Genomic DNA, 20066 nt, shown 5'->3' with positions numbered 1-20066 from the left:
CTCTATGTGCCTTTTGAAATAGCTTATCCCTTTAATCATTTAACCTTTTCCTTATTTACCAAGAAATATTTTTAAATATCAGTCGGACTCATTCCCCTTCTAAAACAGAATACGCTAAACAGAAAGCAAACTTCCCTTGATGCCACGTGGCTGTCACTGTGGATTAGTCATTGAGATGTACTCTGATACCCACAAGGGCGACGGAAGTGGGAGGACTTGTTTGTCTCAACGTTAAATAATCCCACACTGATATGTCCGAATTCTTGTTTCTGCCTTGAGGTCTCTTCCTTCCCTGTCTGGCTGTCTATCTCTAACAGTCCCTTTCTCCACTTCTAATGTGCTGTTTCTAATCTGCCATGAACTGGGAAATCAGCTGAGCCTGTTCCTAGAACTGGGGAAATCAGATAACCCTATTTCCTAGAACTAAATTCCTGACGTCATGTTCTATGAATGGAGTGCATAAACTTCAGTGTGTACTTGGCTGTTAGTTAGGATGCTTTTGGCTGCAAATAATTGAAAATCCTGACTCATCATGGCTTAAACAACAAGGCAATTTATTGTCTCATGGAACAAAGAGGCTCCAAGGAGGATGGAGTCCAGGTACCATACTTCAGGCCCCATTTTACTCCTGGTAATTCTACCACCTCTGCCTTTCATGCTTGGCTTCATCCTCCAACTGGTGACAATATGTCTGCAGTGGTTCCAGAAGCACATGCTGACAAGCAATGTTCCCAGCAAGGAGGGAGAACATCTCCTTCTGTGTCTCTTTTAGGAGACGGAAACCTTTTATTTTTTTATTGTAGTAACATTATACAAATTTCAGGTGTACATTGTTATATTCCGATTTCTGTGTAAATTACAGCACATTCACCACCCAAAGACTAATTACAACCCATCACCATACACAAGTGCCTAATCACCCCTTTTACTGTCCTCCCTTCTCCCTTTCCCTCTGGTAACCACCAATCCAATTTCTGTCTCCGTGTGTGTGTTTGTTGCTGTTTTTATCTTCTATTTATGAGTGAGATGATTTGGTATTTGACTTTCTCCCTTTGGCTTATTTCACTTAGCATGATGCCCTCAAGGTCCATCCATGTTGTCACAAATGGCCAAATTTCATCCTTTTTTATAGCTGAGTAGTATTCCATTGTGTATATATACCACATCTTCTTTATCCATTTGTCCCTTGATGGGCACGTAGGTAGCTTCCAAGTCTTGGCTATTGTGAATAATGCAGTGAACATAGGGGTGCATATATCTTTATGCATTTGTGTTTTCATGTTCTTTGGATAAATACCCAGCGGTGGAATAGCTGGATCATATGGTAGATCTATTCTTAATTTTTTGAAGAATCTCCATACTGTTTTCCATAGCGCTGTACCAGTTTGCACTCCCACCAGCAGTGTATGAGGGTTCCCTTTTCTCCACATCTGCTCCAACATTTATTGTTTCCTGTCTTGTTAATTATAGCCATTCTGACGGGAGTGAGGTGATATCTCATTGTAGTTTGATTGCATTTCCCTAATAATTAGTGATGGTGAACATCTTTTCATGTGCCTGTTAGCCATCTGTATATCTTCTTTAGAGAAAGTCTTTTCAGATCTTTTGCCCATTTTTTAGTTGGGTTGTTAGTTTTGTTGTTGTTGAGATGTATGAGTTCTTTACATATTTTGGATATTAACCCCTTATCAGATAAGGAGAAAGAAACCTTTCCCAGGGGTTCCCCAGCTGACTTGTCCTCAGGGCCCAGAATTGCCATTTCCTAAACCAACCACTGACTGGGGATAGAATTCTCATGATTGACTTGGACTAATTAGCATCCTGGACCAAACTGGAATCCTCTTAAGAATAAGAAGAGTAAAAAGTAGACATTTGGAAGGGAACCAACAATATATGCTAGAAATTGAAATTGTCTGCTTATGATTTTTTAAACAATTTTTATAGATTTGCAACTGTGTCTATAGTTATTTCAGATTTGGAGCAAGTCGCTTTTAGAAAAATGAGATATTGTTTTAAAATACAATCAAATGGTAACTAGAGATATTTAATGAAAAACTAACTTTGGGTTACATGTACCATAAATGGAGACAAATTTTGGTGGTTGCTTCTCTGTGAATATTATAACACTTGAATGATTCAACCTAAAGTAAAAAGACTACACAGTTTATTACAAGGAAATGTTCAGAGGAAGGAGCTGTTGAGAGGGAAGAGCTGTAGAGGGGTGAGCCTTTTCATGAAGGCCAGATACCCTTCAAATGACTAGCGGTAAACGCATTAAGTGACAGGAAGATCCCAGCAACCAAGATTCAGTTCTTGGAGCACATTAGGTAGGAGGTCTTAAGACCTAGACTACTCTTTAGGGTATAAGCAATCATGGATAAATTGGGCAGATTTGCCCATATCTTTTGCTTCTTTCTTGCAGCTCTGGAAATCTCCCTATATGGGGAGCTCAAGTGAGCATTTCTTCAATTAACACAAGAATATAGATATAGGACTGTTCTTTTAGATCAATTAATGCACCCCTCTTATTTCATAGAGTTCAAGCTTCCAAGAAGACATCAGCTCTTCTTTGAAGTGGTCCCTGACTCTCCTCCCCATCTCAAATTGTGATTTCATGTTCCTTCTCTTTGCTCCCTTAGCATCTCTGCATACTTCCAACATAATATTTACCACACTGGATTATAGTCTTTGATTTTTGTTTGTCTTTTCCCCTAAATTCCAAGTATCTTGACAAAGAAACCAGGTTCTACTTATTTTTGTGTCCACAGGGTCCTAGTGCTTAATGATTATCTGTCAGAAGGATGGATGAATAGATCGATGGAGAAACTAAGGAGCAAAGCAATCAGTGATTTGTTCCAGCCCACTCCGGAAGAGGGCTGCTCAGTCAGGGTAGAAACCTAGTTTCCAGGGCTGTTTTCCAATTCACAAATCTGCTACGTCTATGCAGGTGAGTTTTTGTTGGGGATTTTGTTTTTAAGTAAATTCTCTTAAGACTATGCTAGGTGTTAAATTTAAAAAAAAAAAAAAAAAAAAAAAGACTATGCTAGGGCAAGTAGAATGTGATGACACCAGAAGTGAAAGGATCCTGAAATCCTGGCATCAGGATGTGCGGGGTTTTAGGAATGGCAGTGTGGCTCAAAAAGACTTCTTATGAGAAACAAAAAGACTCCCAATTCTCTTCTTCAAGGCACCTTTGGTTACCAACCATTTAGGAGACTGAGCCCTAAGCCTTTCCCCCCACCCCGCCGACCCCACTGTGTACAAAAGACAAGATGCTGTGAACATGAGGATAATATCCACTAGAAGCCTCTATCATTCATTTTGGCTTTGTGACAACTTCCCTGGAAACTCAACATCTTGAGGGGTGAAGTTGGTTTTTGTTTGTTTTTTTTTAAAGATTGGCACCTGAGCTAACAACTGTTGCCAATCTTTTTTGTTTCCTGCTTTTTTCTCCCCGAATCCCCTCAGTATATAGTTGTATATTTTAGTTGTGGGTCCTTCTAGTTGTGGCATGTGGGACATCACCTCAACGTGGCCTGATGAGCAGTGCCATGTCCGCGCCCAGGATCCGAACCGGCGAAACCCTGGGTCACCGAAGAGGAGCGTACAAACTTAACCACTCGGCCCCTTAGGATGAAATATTTTTACTGCAAAGTTTCAGTGTCACTTTAGTGAGATCATAGAACACTCTTTTCTTGCACTAGAACCAGGCAGAAAGTCTCACTCACTTACAGCCAGCACAGTCCCCAGGCTCATTATGGCCTAACTGGTCACCTAAAGTAATGAAAGGGGGAACAGCTTATTCTTGTTCCAGTTGCCATTTGACCAAAATCCTACCAGAGTCACCTATCTGTGAGCGTTTATTCCTCACTATGGAATGTAACTCTTGCTCATCCCTGAAAAACTTGAGTGACCCGTTATATTGAATGGTGAACCCATTCCAGAAGGTGGACTGAACTGGCTCCAGAACTGGTGAAAGCATCCTTTTTGCTTCACATTTCGGGACTCTTGTGAATTATCAGCACATCAAGCCCTAACTAGAAATGCAAGATCTTTCAAATTTCACGAACTACAGCAGGTAATTTGACTGAAAACAATTTGGCAAAATGAAATTTTGCCAAATATAATTTGACCAAATATGAAGTGTTTATAGGTATTTAGTTTAAAAGTAATTTGGTCAATAGGAAAATTGGTAAAATAATACCTACATGAAAATGAGTAACCACAATCACTGCTTCTTTTAGTGTTGGTAATTTTGGTATATATACCATGAGGTGGCTTTGTAGCTATGTATCTTAAGCATTTTTGTCTGCTTGTTAAAATTGGTTCCTTTTTTTTTTTTTCCTGATTACTTATACTCTTTGCTTCAAATGGAACAACCTAAAAGACCAAGAAAAGTAGATTGGTTAAAACAGCATAAATATCCATTAATAAAGGGATTCATTAAAACAGAATTTTCATATATTTTCTTTTATGCTTTATTTTATTATTTAACTTCTTTTGTTAATTTTCTCTTAGTGTAAAAGCAATGTTACTCAATAGAAAAAAATTAGAAAATATAGCCATGCAAAAATGGGATATTATGAACACTCATAAATTTACCTATCCAGTTGACACCTTGAAACCTTGAGTTATTTCCTTCCAGGATACACACACACACATCTAACCCCTGAAAATAGGATCGTGCTATAACAATGTTTTATAACCTCTGATGTAACCTCTGTATAAGAAGGCCACAAACTGTTGGACCTCGACGCTGTTTTAACTAGTATTCTATTGGCCAAAAACAAATTAAGAATTATTTTACATCCAGATAGTGGGAAAAAAGTGATATGTGGACACAAATGCTTAAAGCCACATAAAGGGTTATGAAACTACCCTGTGATTAATACTAATTATTAATATTTTAACAGCAGTTTCTACAAATTCAGAATTTTAACCAGATTGTTCTATCGGCCAGTTTTCTTTGGATCATCTTTTTCAGTTCCTAGTTGCTTGTGGCCAGATCAGTTTTGAGCAAGTTATTAGGAGGTGCAGTTCATTTTTAAGCTCGGCATCCTTCCATGTCAAAGCTGCCAGAGATGTCTGCATCAGTCATTTCCAACCCATCTGCTCTGCGGCACACAACCTCTGGGTGGCCAAATTAGTGACACACCTGTGGGCCTTGTGCCAACAAGAATTTCGGGTGACCTTCACAAATATATTCAAGAGAATAGAAGTAAAAGTAAAGGGAGATTGGATGAAGGGTGCACAGAAACTCTCTGTTCTATGTTGGCAACTTTTCTGCAAACCTAAAATTCATTCAAAATAAAGAGTTAAAAAAATAGCCTGAAATATAAACAAATTGGAGAAAAATCTTTCCTGAAAATTAGGAGAAATCGACCTCCCACCCCCGTACACACGCACACACACACAGAGTGATCAGATGAGACCAGTATGAAAATTGGTACCCAGGAGGCATGCTGTGGGGGGTTTACACAATATCTGTAGTTGAGCTGGGCCAAGCATTGTCATTACAAGAATCACATTCTCATCTGTGAAAACGCACTGCTTAAAGAGGAGAAGCAAAAGATTTCCTGCACTTAGGTCTGAGACATTTTTCTGCAGGTTTTTGCAAAGTGGGGATAAAGTGATATAGGGGTTAACATCCTCAACAACACCCCAGCTCTAAATAAAATAATGTCCTGTAGAAGCAGGAGTAGGATCTGCATTGATAGGCAGAGAGGGCAAAGAAGTTAGATTTCTTTAATAGTCATTTGAGATACTAGAAATATACTTTAAACAATTTTCTCTTTAAAAGAAAAAAAAGCCTAATTATGGGCAGCAGTGGGGTAAGAATATTTCAGGAAATATTAGCATACCTGCCTTGTCAGGAAGGTTTAAAAATAAATACTAGACAAGACAAGCAGACGTGATATACAGGTCCAGATCACATAGCTATTGGCCAAAGCTGAAAAGCAAGACTTGAGGCAGCTGAGTTTTAAGAAGAAATGGAGCAGCACAGTGTTCCCTTAAAATACGTGACAAATTCCATGCCGCCAAGTGCCACCTGCACTGTTTATTTGTTGGCTTCTTTATTTCAGTCTGTTAAAAAAAAGTCTGTCTGTTGGGAGGCACAGCCTGTCCCAAGCAAAATCAGAAAGAAGCATAAGCTGTATCTACTATTGGCTTCCTCCCTATAACTCTCTCCTCCTTCAACTTAAAAGAATGTTGCAACAAGGCTGAAAGAAAGGAGTGGAAGCATTTAGCTCTGCATTCCTGAGGTCCAGTCTTGATTAGAGGAAGGATTCTTAGGATGCAATCTTGAAGAAGAGAGAGGGTACTGGGAAGCGTGGAGCCCAGAAGCAGAGGTAAACCCTCAAGGGACAGAATCCAATGGAATACAGGTGGGCTTACATGAATTCCAACTGGGAAAGAGAAGGAAGATCCCAAGGGTTTCCTTTATTCACAGGACCTTCCCCTGGTGGGCAAAGGGTGGAGAGGGGGCCTGTTCCCACTTTAGACTCACAAGGTGTCATGCTTTTTCATCGCCGGAGATCTAATCCTCTCATGAAATTGACTAACCCTATAGTGTGAAGGAGGCCCTTAATGAGGCTGCTAGAAGTCTATCCTGGAGTTTGTGGGGATTGCGAGGGAGGGAGCATTGTCTACAGACCCAAACTTCCTAGTGACAACCCCAGGACTTGGAACCCTGCCAACCTGAGCACTGGTCTCCTAGGCCAGGGAGTTCCTTCTGTCCTTACTCCCTTGTCTTCTCTTCCCCTCTGCCCCAGGATGCTGGGCAGGCAGGATCCATTCTTCCTGCAACTTCTTCTCCAGCCTTTGCCTCTGCCCATGCTTAAGTCTCTTCACCTCACACCCTCTCCCCACATGCTCACCCCAAGCATGGCAACACAGGCTTCCTGTCCTGGATGGATCATCACTCAGCCTCCAGACACCTGGGCCTGGTTCTTTTGAGAGTGGTTGGGTGCAGCTGCACAGGGGGAGAAAGGAAATGAACCAAGGAGCCTCAGCCATGGGCCTTTGCAAGTGAGGAGGGGACAGGAAATCCTGAACTGCTGATGGCAAATCCTGATGCCTAATTCCCCCATAATGCAGATTCAGATAAGGAAGTTGAGACCGAATGTGACTTGTTCCAGATCACTCATTTATTTATTGCCAAAGTCAAAATTAGAATCCAGCTCACACAGATACCATACAATTGACATGGCTGCTTCTGCCATGCCACGTAGAAACAGAAGGAAAACCATGATCTTTCCTGAAATACCCATACTAATAGGAGATTGAGAAAAATACTGGAAAGCTTTACACTGAAACTATTGAAACAGGTACTATGAAACTAACAAAGAAAAGTCTAAATTGATTTTTTTTAAAAAAGCTTGCGTTGTCCATATAAAATAATATTAATTTGGGGCATATCCACACAGGGCAAAATATCTTTTATAAATATTCACTAGTGTGAAATATCGATTACATGTATTTTCATAGCAATAATCAAAGAGATGGAATTTCAAAATTAGTTCTGCCTTCCTTCCTGAAATTAGGAATGGTTTTGATAAACTTGGTCAACTAAAAATAATCTCTCTGTATCTGTCGAGTTGGTAAAAGTTTTTTAGGAAACAAATATTGTTTTTCTATTTTAGAATTGAATCACAACTTCTATGTAGAGACGACGGTTTCTGGAAGAGGAGCTATTTTAAAATGGCCACGAGGGTCTATAAACCGTTTATTCAGCATTGCCTCCCTTGCCTAAGAAAGTAATCTGATGCTAATCAAATGATTGGAGTATTCAGTCCAATTAAACAGATATTTAGTACCTAAGTGATGGTTTTCGGTATGGGACACAAAGAGATACTGCTGTCACAGAGCTTGCCATCAGAGGGGTGGATTAGATAAGGACAGACAGCTGTCATATGAGGTGAACTTCAGGTAGGGTGAGTGAGCAAGAAGGGTGCAAAGAGCTATGGGGATTCAAAGGAAGGAGGGAACACAAATATTTGTTGAAAAGAACTTTGTACTGGAATAAATGAGAGATTCAGGAGAAGCAGCTGTGGAGGTAGATGCTTGAGACGTGCCTTGAAGGATGGGAGGGATTGAAAAAAACATCCCTGGGCTTTGCTCCAGAGCACAAACATGCAGAAAATGCAAATATTTAAGATGATTTTTAAAAGATTGTGTGAAATATTTTAATTTGCTCCTTCTAAAAACACTTACCTCTTTCCACTGTGGTGAACTTATCCAGGTCCCCCGATCCCAGCCATTTTGGGCAGCCTTCTTGTGTGAGACCAGAGGCGTCCTACCAGCCTGGGGACCTTTTGCTTTTGTGTTATAGATGCTACTTCCTCCCTCCTCCCCATTCCCATAGCTCATATTGAGTCTTCATTTGTGCTTGCACTGAGGATGGCATTGCTTATAACTTAATTCACTCATTCGACAAATATTTATTGAACATCTGCTGTGTTCCAGGCATTGCCAGGCGCTAGTAATAGAAGGGTAAATGCAAATTATAGGGAAATGCAAATCAAAACCACAGTGAGCGATCACCTCACACCTGTTAGGATGGTCAAGAAAACAAAAGATAACAACTGTTGGTGAGGATGTGGAGAAAAGGGAACCCTTGTGCGCTTTTGGTGGTAACGTAAAATGATGCAGCTACTATAGAAAACAATAGGGAGGTTTCTCAAAAAATTAAAAATAGAATTACCACATGATCCAGCAATCCCACTTCTGGGTATTTGTCCAAACTAATTCAAATCAGGATCTCAAAGAGATATCCATCCTCCCATGTTCATTGCAGCATTATTCACAATAACCAAAGTGGAATTAGCTTCACAATGGAAGCTAATTGTTTCACAGTGGAAACAAATTAAGTGTCCATGACAGATGAATGGATAAAGAAAATGTGGTATATACATACCCTGGAATATTATTCTGCCTTAAAAAAGAAGGAAATCCTGCTACATGTGACAACATGGATGAACTTGGAGGACATTATGCTAAGTGAAATAAGCCAGACACAGACGGACAGAGACTGCATGATTGCATTTGTATGAGGTCTCTAAAATAATCAAATTCGTAGAAACAGAGACTAGAATGGTGGTTGCCAGGGTCTTGGGGGAGGGGGGAAACGGGAAGTTGCTGTTCAACAGGTGTAGAATTTCAGTTATGCAAGATGAAAAAGTTCTAGAGATCTGCCCTACAACATCATGCCTATAGTTCACAATACTGTATTGTGTACTTAAAAACTTGTCAAGAGGGTTAATCTCATGTTAAGTGTTCTTACCATAATAAAAAAAAAAATTTTTTTTTAAAGGTGAATACACCTTTAAAAAATCAGGTGCACGCTAGAGAATCAGAGGACACAAAAACCAAAAGGTAGATGAGACCACAGGGCAGAGGAACCAGACCAGCAGGGTGAAGCATTCCTTAGAGATATTTCTGCAAGCAGATTAAGCCACCCAGGCTATACTCTTAGGCCCACTATTTTCTAAGTACTCCAAATTAGAACAGTACGTACTTTTTAATTTTCCGGTTTGCCAGTTTGATAGGCAAAAAATAGCGTATTGTTTTCCCCCTGGGGCTGGAACAATATCACAGACTCCTTAGCAAAGTTCCTGCTCTCCCAACTCCTGGCTGGTCCGTTTATGGGAAGTGCCATCTTATATTTGGCTGTTGTGGAGAAACAACAGCAAAAAGAAGGCAACGTCAAAAGACCAAGTTAATACTAGAAGATTCCCTATGGGCTTCCTATTCTGCTGTGGCCCGAAGAGAGGACATTTGGTAAGAAAGAGATGATCTCATGCATTAAGGTATGACTTCTTGTTAGTGCCTTGGAGTTGATTCTACGTCCTACTGACACTGCGTTCAGCAGAGTGGAACCCTGCCCCGTCTTTTTGCACCATCCTCTCACCTTCCGACGCTGTCTCAGACAGTGCTCCGCTGCTCTTCTTAGGGTTTCCATGGCCAGTTTTTTTGAAAGTGGGTGGCCACGTCCTCCTCCTTAGTCTGTCTAATCTGGAAGCTCCACTGAACCCTGTCCACCATGGGTGACTCTGCTGGTATTTGAAATACGAGTGGCGTAACTTTCAGCACCACGGCAACACGCAGCCACCACAGTGTGACAACCTGCACACACAGGCGGTGTGGTTCCCTGAGCAGAAACGAACCCAGGCCCAGCAGGGAGAGCGTAAAATCTTAACCACTAGACCACCAGGGCTGGCTAAGTTAAGACTAGCTCAGTTTAACAAGGAGAGTCTTTGTTCCCTGGGATCAAGATGGTGCAATACCTTGTATCCAATACAGTTCCCGCAGCATGCAGGTGACCACAGAGCACACACTCCTCCATAGGAAGATTATTCCCTCCCAGGGCCAACCACGTGAAAGGAAGGGTGCTAACCCAATGAATAGGCCATGTCCTTCGCACACTATGTGACTAGTATGCCCAGAGCTGAAGAAAAATCTGTCAATGCAACTACGGATTTGCTGGGCCTGATCTAGCCCCTGCCTCCTCCAGCAACATATTTAGCCACTCTCCTCATCTACTAATAAAAGAAAAGATGGTCTGGGTGACACGTAGCCACATTGGATTTGTAAACAGACAAGGAAAACCAACAGCTAAATAGAATTAACAAAGGCCTTAATTTGTTGTGTTGTTTTTAAAAATCTTTAATGAGGTGTAACTTACATACCACAAAATTCACCCATTGTTAAGCATAGAATTTAATGATTTTTAGTAAATTTACAGTAGTGCAAAATGTGCAAACTTTCTATCACCCCAAAAAGACCTCTTGTGTCCATTTGTAGTCAGTCCTTGTTCTTATTCCCTGTCCCCAACCAACCACTATTCTGCTTTCTCTCTCTTACAGATTGGCCTTTCCTGGAAATTTCACGTAAATGGAATCAGGCAACGTGTAGTTTGTTATTTCTGGCTTTCTTCACTTAGCATAGTGTTATTGAGCTTCTTCATGTTGCAGCATGTATTAGTACTTCTTTACTCTTTATTGCTGCAGAATATTTTGTTATACAGATGTACCACATTTTGTTTTTTCATTCACCAGTTGATAGACCTTTGGATTTTTTTCTGTTGGGGCTATTATGAATAAACGTGCTATGAGCATTCCCATACATGTCTTCGTATGGATATAGTTTCCATTTCTCTTGGGTAGATATCTAGGAGTAGGATTGCTGAGTCACATGGCATGTGTATGTTTAACTTTTTAGAAACTGCCAAACTATTTTCCAAAATGGCTGTACCATTTCACATCCCCAGCAGCAATTTATCAGGCATCCAGCTTCCTCAGTAACAATTGTTACTGTCTTTTTGACTATAGTCTTCTTAGTGGGTTTATTTGTTTTTAAGACTCAGATTTTTCTCACCCCTCAAGTCCCAGAAACCAGCATGGGGTAAGCATAAGCTGGGTCATAACTCGCTAAGACTTTTGAGACTGTGGCAATTCAGGGGAGAGTTTTTTTTATGGGAGACAGACAACTACATGCTTGTTATTATAACAAAGAAGGAGGAGAGCAAGCCAGACACCTCCGTTGTCCAACCTTTATTGTCTAAAGCAGGAAAACTAGTTCTTCTAAGGATAAAAAGTTTCCTTTAGATTGAAAATGATCTCAACTTATTCATGCAAGAATTAGTGAACATTTACGAGCACCTGTAGTGAGAGAAAAAAAGTAATTCTCATATGTTACATGAAATGAGAGTTAATTTAACTTAAATATTTTTGACTATCTGTGGAGAAAAACACATCACATTGGGAGACAGAAGAGTAAACCAAAGTCCCTGATGAAAGAATTTTAAAATCTGCTCACTCTGATATATGGAGGTGGGGGAGAGGAGGTAGGGTGGGGAGGGGGTGGTCCCATTGCCCCTCACTGATAAAAATTGCAGAGTCACAGACACCTTAGCATGTGTCTAAGAAAGTGAGTATGTGTGTATGCAAAGGGGTAGGGAGTTGAGCAAATGCTTGAAAAAAAATAATTTGGAGTGTTAAGAACTATAGCCCCAAAGTCAGCCTGTATGTATACATTACTAATTCTGAGAGTTTCGAATTGCCTTCATATTAGTGACCCGTAAGAAACTTCTGATCCATCTTATGACTCATTGCTCATGACTTTAAAGCTATTTCAGGGTTTGTCAAGATCTTGTGCAGTTAGTTGGGGAGGGCTGAGAGGAGCACACCAGGAAAGTGAGACAGTCCTATGAATATGTCCTACAGTCTTGCCTGTGCAGGTGGAGAAGGGATTCAATGGGCTTCCCCATTCCTTACAGAATAGCACTTCTGATCTTCCTGGAGCCCTGAGCCAAGATCAACCGGAAACTTCTGAAGTCTGATTGGCCAGCAAGAGCCATTGTGTGTATCCCAGCTCCACATTCAGTGAGCTCTAGAACCAGCAAACATGATGAATCAGGCCTTGCCTCTCACCACCCACCCCAGGACTGGTCGTTAAACATTTACCAGCACCCTACTGCAGCGAGCTATACAAACTCTGTAGCAAAGCATTCAGGGTGATCTTCCTTTGAGCGTAAGGAAGGGTTCTGAGGGTTACCTTGGAAGGCATCTGCAACAAATAGTACGAAAGACTCAAATGGTTTCACACGTAGAAAACAGACTAGGTACTTTACGATGGCGGGGATGACCATTGGGAATTAAGCTCACAGTCCTGTGAGACAGATAAGACAGCTGCATAAAGAACGATGCTAGGAGACAGAAGGTGGCCAGAGGCGTAAAGTGCCAACTGGAGGCGATGATTCAGAGGAGGGTGAGGCTGAGCACACAGCACATTCCACTGCAGGGCCTCTCCGAGTGAGAAATGCCTGGGTCGCTCCCTTTTTGAAGTTCCTGGTGTACTAAAACATGAAGAAACACCAGAACAAGGTTATAAAAATTATGGTCTATTTTAAATGTTTCCACTAAACATATTACTATGCTTAACACATGAACACACAAAATACAAGGCCATACAATTGCACTATTAACAAAAGCATTATAGAAGTTATTAAAATAGTAATTCCCTGCACACTACAGGGGGTATGGCTTAAATTAAAAGTTGTCTGATAAACATCTTTGCGAACTGTTGTCAAATCTCAGTGACTGCTTGGTAAGCCTCACTGGGACGTTAAGTCTAAACCTGAGGACTGTGGGGACAGAAAAGCCTGGCTCCCAGAGCCCTTTTTCATATGCTCATGTTCAAGATTATGGCAAATCTTCATGAATTCCAAGCAGGACCTTGTCTGTCATCTACAGAATGAAGCATTTATCCAGCAGAACTGGGAAATTTTAATTTTGCAGAGGTGAATTACTCTAATAACTGAAGTTTATCTCCTTCAAATGCCCAAGCAACTTTCACTATATTTAATGGGAAAATGTCCACAGCCTTCTACTACGGGTTGTTGAAAGTAACATCCCCTACTCTCGAGTCAGGAGTATTGTTATCGTCTGCTCTGCTGACACCACATGGCAAGTGACAATACGGCTTTGCCCTTTTAAGGTTCTGCTGCTGCCGTCTCGGCGCTGGACTTCCTTCCTGCTGTGGTCTGCACAGCTGTCCTGGCAGTGTGGCTGTTTTCTGGTTGGCACTTACTCCACACGTGGGCTGCTGCAGTTGGGCAATAGGATAAGCAGCTTGTTTACGTTTGTTGTACAGTGAGAGGGGGTCTGCGACATCTGACCCTAATGGGGCTCCATCATCCGGCTTTTGCACAGACTTCAAGGGTTTGGGCTGTGTCCTGAAGCTAACTGTGGTTGCTGGCAATCTGGCATCCTATGAGGAGTTGTTGATTTACTGTTATGGGCCGAATTGTGTTCCCCTCTCCCCAATTTACATATTGAAATCCTAACCCCAAGTACCTCAGAACGTGATTGTATTTGGAGATAGGGTCGTTAAAGAGATAGTTAATTTAAAATGAGTCATTAGAGGGGGCCCTAATGCAGTGACTGATGTCTTTACAAAAAGAAATTAGGACACAGACACACAGAGAGGAGACTGTGAAGAGACAGGGAGAGATGGGCCATCTACAAGCTAAGGAAAGAGGCCTCAAAGGAAACCAACCCTGCTGACACCTTGATCTCAGACTTCTAGCCTCCAGAATTGTTGGAAAACAAATTTCTGTTGTGTAAGCCACCCAGTCAGTGGTCCTTTGTTTGGCAGCCTTAGCAGACTAACACACTAACCCAGCAGCTTTTGCCCCTGTGGTGCCATGTCCTAATATGACACCTGCAACAGAGAACAGCACACGCTCTCCTGAAGGCTTCCCTCACCCAGCCCACGTCTCAGGCTGACTCTTTTATTTAAGCTGTTGGTAAATTATTGCTAATATTAAGATTTTCCAGGTAGTGCAGTGTCAACTCATTGAGGAGAACGGAAGAGATGACGGGACCCTGCAGGCAGAAAGAGAAATGACCTTCCATGTGTGCAAGAATAATGAAGAATTTAAGGGAGAAAAATGTTTCACCTGCAGGAAGATGGATTCTGAGCTATCAGTTAAAATCTAAGAAAATTGCCAGGAGTCATTGTCAACTCTTTCCTAAATAAATACATTAGTCCAATTAGTACTGAGACCAAAAAAAGTCATAAGCTGGCAATTTTTATACACAAAACATTAAGAAAAAAACATAAAAGTAAACCATTAGGGTATCCTTGGACAAAAACCACAGTGAAAGATGATGAGTGTGTGAAATTCTGATTTCAGTGACTTAAGGAAGACATCAAAGAAACAGAAAAGGCCCAGAGAAAGACATTGACAATTCAAAGGGAAAGCAGGGTCTTAAAAATAAGGACAGATGGGACCAGGAAAAAGGGAGCAAGAAGGAATAGAATCAGGGATTTTGAAATTATGACCATGAAGTCTGGGTGCACAGGGGCTGCCTCTTCAAACCCCAGAGAGCCAGACCTAATGAAAGGTGCTAAAGTTTGAAAAGTATGGTTTTAGGATAAATAAAAGGCAATCACTCTTAGCCTAATAAATAAAAGACAATATTCTCCCTTCTCCCAGTTGTTGGTACATACACAAGGAAAAAGGACACAGATTTGAAGCAGATTTGTATCAACATGGGGTGATTGGATAATATTAATGGAAACTGTGGATGTTTGAGAAATTCCTTATCAGCCGAGACTGAATCCAGGGTGAGCAAACCCACTCCCCCACCATTGGTCCCGGAGTCCCTGCTGAGACAGAACTGCTCTATCCTCATAGGGCACAAAACAAAGACACCCCAGAAGTCTTGTGGGGTATCGGACATACAGAACGGAAACTTCCAAGTCTTGGAATATCTTCAAGGGAACTGTATTTTTTATTTCCCTACTAACCCTAAAATGTTCCTGTCTTCTTAGAAGTGGTGGCAGTTTCTAAGAATACATAAACAACAAAAATATGTTTTATAACTGTTCCTAGTCACTAAAGTAGAAAAACTTAAACCAACATAGATCCATTCCCAGTCAATTATCTTCTATTGAAAAACACTGTCCTTCTTTCCACTTCATGCCTGGCAGGTGCTCAGACAGATTGTACCTGGCTCCAGGACTCTTATTCCTGGGCTCAGAGATGTCCTTTGCAGACTTACTCCAAAAAAAGCAACAGGTCCAGACTTTGCTGGCCAAGCCCTGGGGCAACAAGCTGACATTATTAACATATTAGCTCCAAACCTGAGCACGTGCAAGCAAGGACACAGGGCCTGGCAGAGCTGCTAGCAAGTCGGATTCCAGAAAACCTGACAGACTGGATGAGCAATTGTAGATGAGCATGACCAGGTGTCCATAAATTGACCACTTAACCCCACATGATTTTATTTCTCTGGCGACCAGAATGGCAGGAACTTTAGCCATGTAACTCACCCGCCTCTGAGCTCTAATTAAAGTTTGCTAGGAGCTTTATGATCTGCCCAGACAACTACCTGGGGATGCAAAAGCACTCAGTCACAGCGCTGCTGTTATTATTTTGTTGTTGTTAGTTTTATTCCTGTTTTACAATAATGATTCAGAGCATAATTGACTCTGAGGGTTCTGTTCTTGCCTCTGTTTGTACGAGAGCGGGTGGCAGTCTTTGTTTGTAATGTGCCCTCCTTCCCTTCTGACAATGGTGCAGGAGGTGCATGCAGCAGGGATGACGGACATGCACCGAAGCATCCCTCCCCTCTCCTCAAGACTCCTCTGGCCGGCAGAATCGGGTATGAGGTGAACAGTGGGGGTGGAGGGTGGAGATCTGCCTCGGAGCCGTTCCTGACATATTGTCCATGGACAAGCACTGGTTAGCACATGAATCAAACCCAGGCTTTGATTCAGAAGACTTTTTAGCTCAGATTCTATGGCTTGAGATTGGAGGGCTAGAAGAAAACAACTGGCTAGGGGTTGAAGCTAGACATTTAACTTTCAGAATCATTTAATTCAGAACCTGAAAGATACACACCCAGAGCCGGCCTGGTGGCGCACGCAGCAGGTTGGGTTCACACATTCCGCTTTGGCAGCCTAGGGTCTCTCGGTTCAGATCCCAGGTACAGACCTACTCACTGCTTGTCAAGCCATACTATGGCAGGCGTCCCACATATAAAGTGGAGGAAGATGTGCACAGATGTTAGCTCAGGGCTAATCTTCCTCAAAAAAAAAGAAAAAGATACACACCCACACCCACCCCCGCCCACTGAGTCCCAAACACCACACCATTGTTAAACCATCAGACAACTCATTCTCTATACCAGCTTGGGAGTGAAGATTAAAGAGTCAAACTTTGACCTATTCAATTCTCAAACTTAAGCCTGGTAAACAGAACATCTTTGCATTTGGAGGAAACTTAGATGTCTATCAAGTCCAGATTTCTACACCACATCTGAACTCCTGTGATAACATTACCAATAAATGGTCATGCACTCTTTGTCTGAATACCCCAAAGGAGGACTGAGATTGACCCTGAAACTAACAAAGCATCAGAGTGAGGGCCTCTCACTTGCAAGGGCCTCTCCCAAGCCCTCTGCTTAACTTTGTATCCATCATTTGTATTTCTTGTCTTAAAGAGGGCCTCCAAAATATATAAGCTTCAGGCCCCAAAAAGCCACACATGGGGACAATAATACTCCAAGGGCCATCCACAGTACTACCCTACACTGAAATAAAATCTGCCTCCCTACAAGTATGCCCAAAATGTCAGAAATGTATTTTTGGTAATATAGTGATATTTCTGAGATTGGGTGTATTTAATGAGTGAGTAGAGTATACGAGAGGATTTTCTAGGGGTTGGTCCCATGGCTGAGTGGTTAAGTTCATGCGTTCTGCTTCAACAGCCCAGGGTTCGCCTGTTCAGATTCTGGGCACAGACCTACACACTGCTCATCAAGCCACGCTGTGGCAGCATCCCACATAGAAGACTCTTAGAATGACCTACAACTAAGATATACAACTATGTACTGGGGCTTTGGAGAGCAAAAAAAAAAGAGGCAGACTGGCAACAGATGTTAGCTCAGGGCCAATCTTCCTCACCAAAAAAAAAAAGAGAGAGAGGGTTTTCTGAAAGTCCTACATTTCAATTTAAAATCAATTGCTCTTTTCTTGCCCCAGTAACTTTACCTGGGCTGTTCCCTCTTTCTGGAAGCTCTTGTCTTTCTTGTCTGATTATCTCCTGCTTTGCGGATCTCAACTCATACGTCCCCAAGAATGTCCTCCCTAATTTCCTTGATCAGGTCAAATCCTGCCTTATATAGTGGCATCATACCATGCTTCTTCATGGCACATGTCACACATAATTTTACTCACATTTGCATGTTAATTTCTTTGATTACTCTCTAACTCCCCCACCCAACTGGAAGACGCATGAGGCCTGGACACTGCCTTCTTTTTATCATGTCCAAAACCCCAAGCTCAGCACAGAGCCTAGCACGATATGTATTTGTAGACTGAATCAATAATGCACGACAAGGTTAAAAGGTTTGGGTAAGAAAGGTTCTCTGGATTTAGGTTAAACATAAATTCAATAAGAACTAAAAAGTCAACGTTATAAGGCATTACATTTTAGCTCATTATAATGTATATTTTCTGACAATTATTTGCTGTCCAACAATGAAACAGGCTATCTTAAAAAGTAGAGTATGTTCCTCAAAATTACATGTTTACTACTAAGGACGTTGAAGAGGAAAATTCCATAAAGGGAATTCTGTAAAGGTAGAGTTGGACTGAGATCAACTAGATCATGTAAGGTTTATCTCAACTAGAAATCCTATAAGGCTATGGTCACTGACGTACAGCTTTTATTAGTGGAATTTATGACGATCTGCATGAGTGTGGAAATGGTGCGATGTTTCACAAGGAAAACATTAAATAGAACTAAATAGTTTCTATTAGAAATGTATGTTCAATATAAATAGAAACCAACACATAGGAGTAAGTATATATAAGCAAATAAAAGCATGACCACTGATAATAACTAAATTCAGGAATGAATAGAGGGGCCGGCCCCGTGGGCGAGTGGTTAAGATCGCGTGCTCCGCTCAGGCGGCCCAGGGTTTCGCCGGGTTCGGACCCTGGGCACAGACATGGCGCCGCTCGTCAGGCCACATTGAGGTGGCGTCCCACATGCCACAACTAGAAGGACCTGCAACTAACATATACAACTATGTACTGCGGGGGATTTGGGGAGATAAAGCAGGAAAAAAAAAAAAAGAAAAGAATGAATAGAGATTCTTTCCAAGATGGAGTAAAAGGGACTGAATTTAACCTCCTGCCTGAAACAGGTAGAAAACAAAACAAGGCATATGAAACAATGGTTTTCCAAAAATTGAAAAACAAGCAGCATAGGACTGTGACCCCTGAGAGGAGATGACTCATGGGCTTGAACCAGTTTATTTCCTAGAGGCCATTTCCAGGCTGCAACACAGGAATGGGGAAACCACACAGAACCTACAGTCTTGCTGAGTGGAAAGGAGAGAGATCAGAGTTCAGAGAGGGCACAGTGGCCAGGATTTGTAGAACCGAGTGCCAGAGAGGAGGGAGCTACACAGAGAGAGATGGGGTCCTGGAAATTTAAAGAGAATTTCATGTCTTTGATTGAGTGCTAATATGACACGCCTAAGAGGAAACCAGCCAGGGCTGGAACAGAAGCATGAGAATGAATAGGCAGAAAAGTGTTTGGAATTCATGCAGGGGTGGGAATAGTTCATGTTCATGTCAGCCAGAGTGGAAACACCTCTTCATGATAAAGACACTGGATAGGGGAGGGCTTGGCCAACTACAGCCCACAGGCCAAATTCAGCCCACAGATTTGGGTTTGAATTTGGGTTTTCAAACTGAGAATGATTTTTATATTTTTAAAGAATTGTAAAACTAAAGAAAAATATGCAACAGAGACTATATGTGGCCTGCAAAGCCTAAACTATTTACTATACGGACTCTTACCAAAAATGTTTGCCAATCCCTGAAATAGCATTGAGATAGTTATCAGCTTAATAGTGGAGATAAATTAGCCCTAAGCTAAAGGTTGCTCTGGACTTACCCTAACAAACTTAAAAGCAATCCTGAAAAGAATCCTACAAAGGATCCTAATTCCTGGTGATTTAGCTAGCAGCGAACAAAATCTAACACTATTTAATGAAATACAACAAAATCTAGTGCCCCTAAACATAAAACTCATGTCAGGCATCCAACAAAAAACTGCCAGACTTGGAAAGAAATAAGAAAACATTACCCTATATTATTCTTCTATTGCTGTATAACAAACTACCCCAAAAACTTGGTGACTTAAAAAAATAATCATTTCTTATTTCTTATGGTTTCTGTGAGTCAGGAGTTCTGAAAGAGTAATGCTTATTTGCAGAGTAATGACAGGGAAATGGTTATTTCTGCCTCATAATGTTTGGGGCCCAAGCTGGAAGACTTGAAGTTTGGAGGCTGAAATTTTCTGATGGCTCGTCCACATATTTGGCAACTGATGCTAACTGTTGGCTACCTTTTATGAGGAAAGAGTTAACAGAGCAGGTCTGGTTGCTTATTCCTTGAATATCTCTAAAAGAACCTGGAACCGTGACTGGCCTTTGGCTAACCGCTGAGAATATGCCCTCCAATGTCAGGGACTGATGATT

General features: G+C 41.5%; 1 long non-coding RNA gene across 2 annotated transcripts in view; it reads left to right on the top strand.

Annotated features, from left to right (window-relative positions):
- LOC103552824 (uncharacterized) overlaps nt 1–5210 on the top strand; it is a 44586-nt gene extending 39376 nt beyond the window's left edge. For both annotated transcript variants that reach the window (XR_011528830.1, XR_011528829.1), the window contains exons 4-5: nt 2769–3002; nt 3048–5210. This is a non-coding gene — a long non-coding RNA (uncharacterized lncRNA). The remainder of the gene's footprint in view (nt 1–2768; nt 3003–3047) is intronic.
- The last annotated feature ends 14856 nt before the right edge of the window (nt 5211–20066 follow it).

The sequence above is a fragment of the Equus przewalskii genome, chromosome 17 (genome assembly GCF_037783145.1).
Source record: "Equus przewalskii isolate Varuska chromosome 17, EquPr2, whole genome shotgun sequence".
Classification (NCBI taxonomy): Eukaryota; Metazoa; Chordata; class Mammalia; order Perissodactyla; family Equidae; genus Equus; species Equus przewalskii.
The sequence above is the reverse complement of the archived record's forward strand: the minus strand, read 5'-3'. Positions and strand labels throughout refer to the sequence as shown.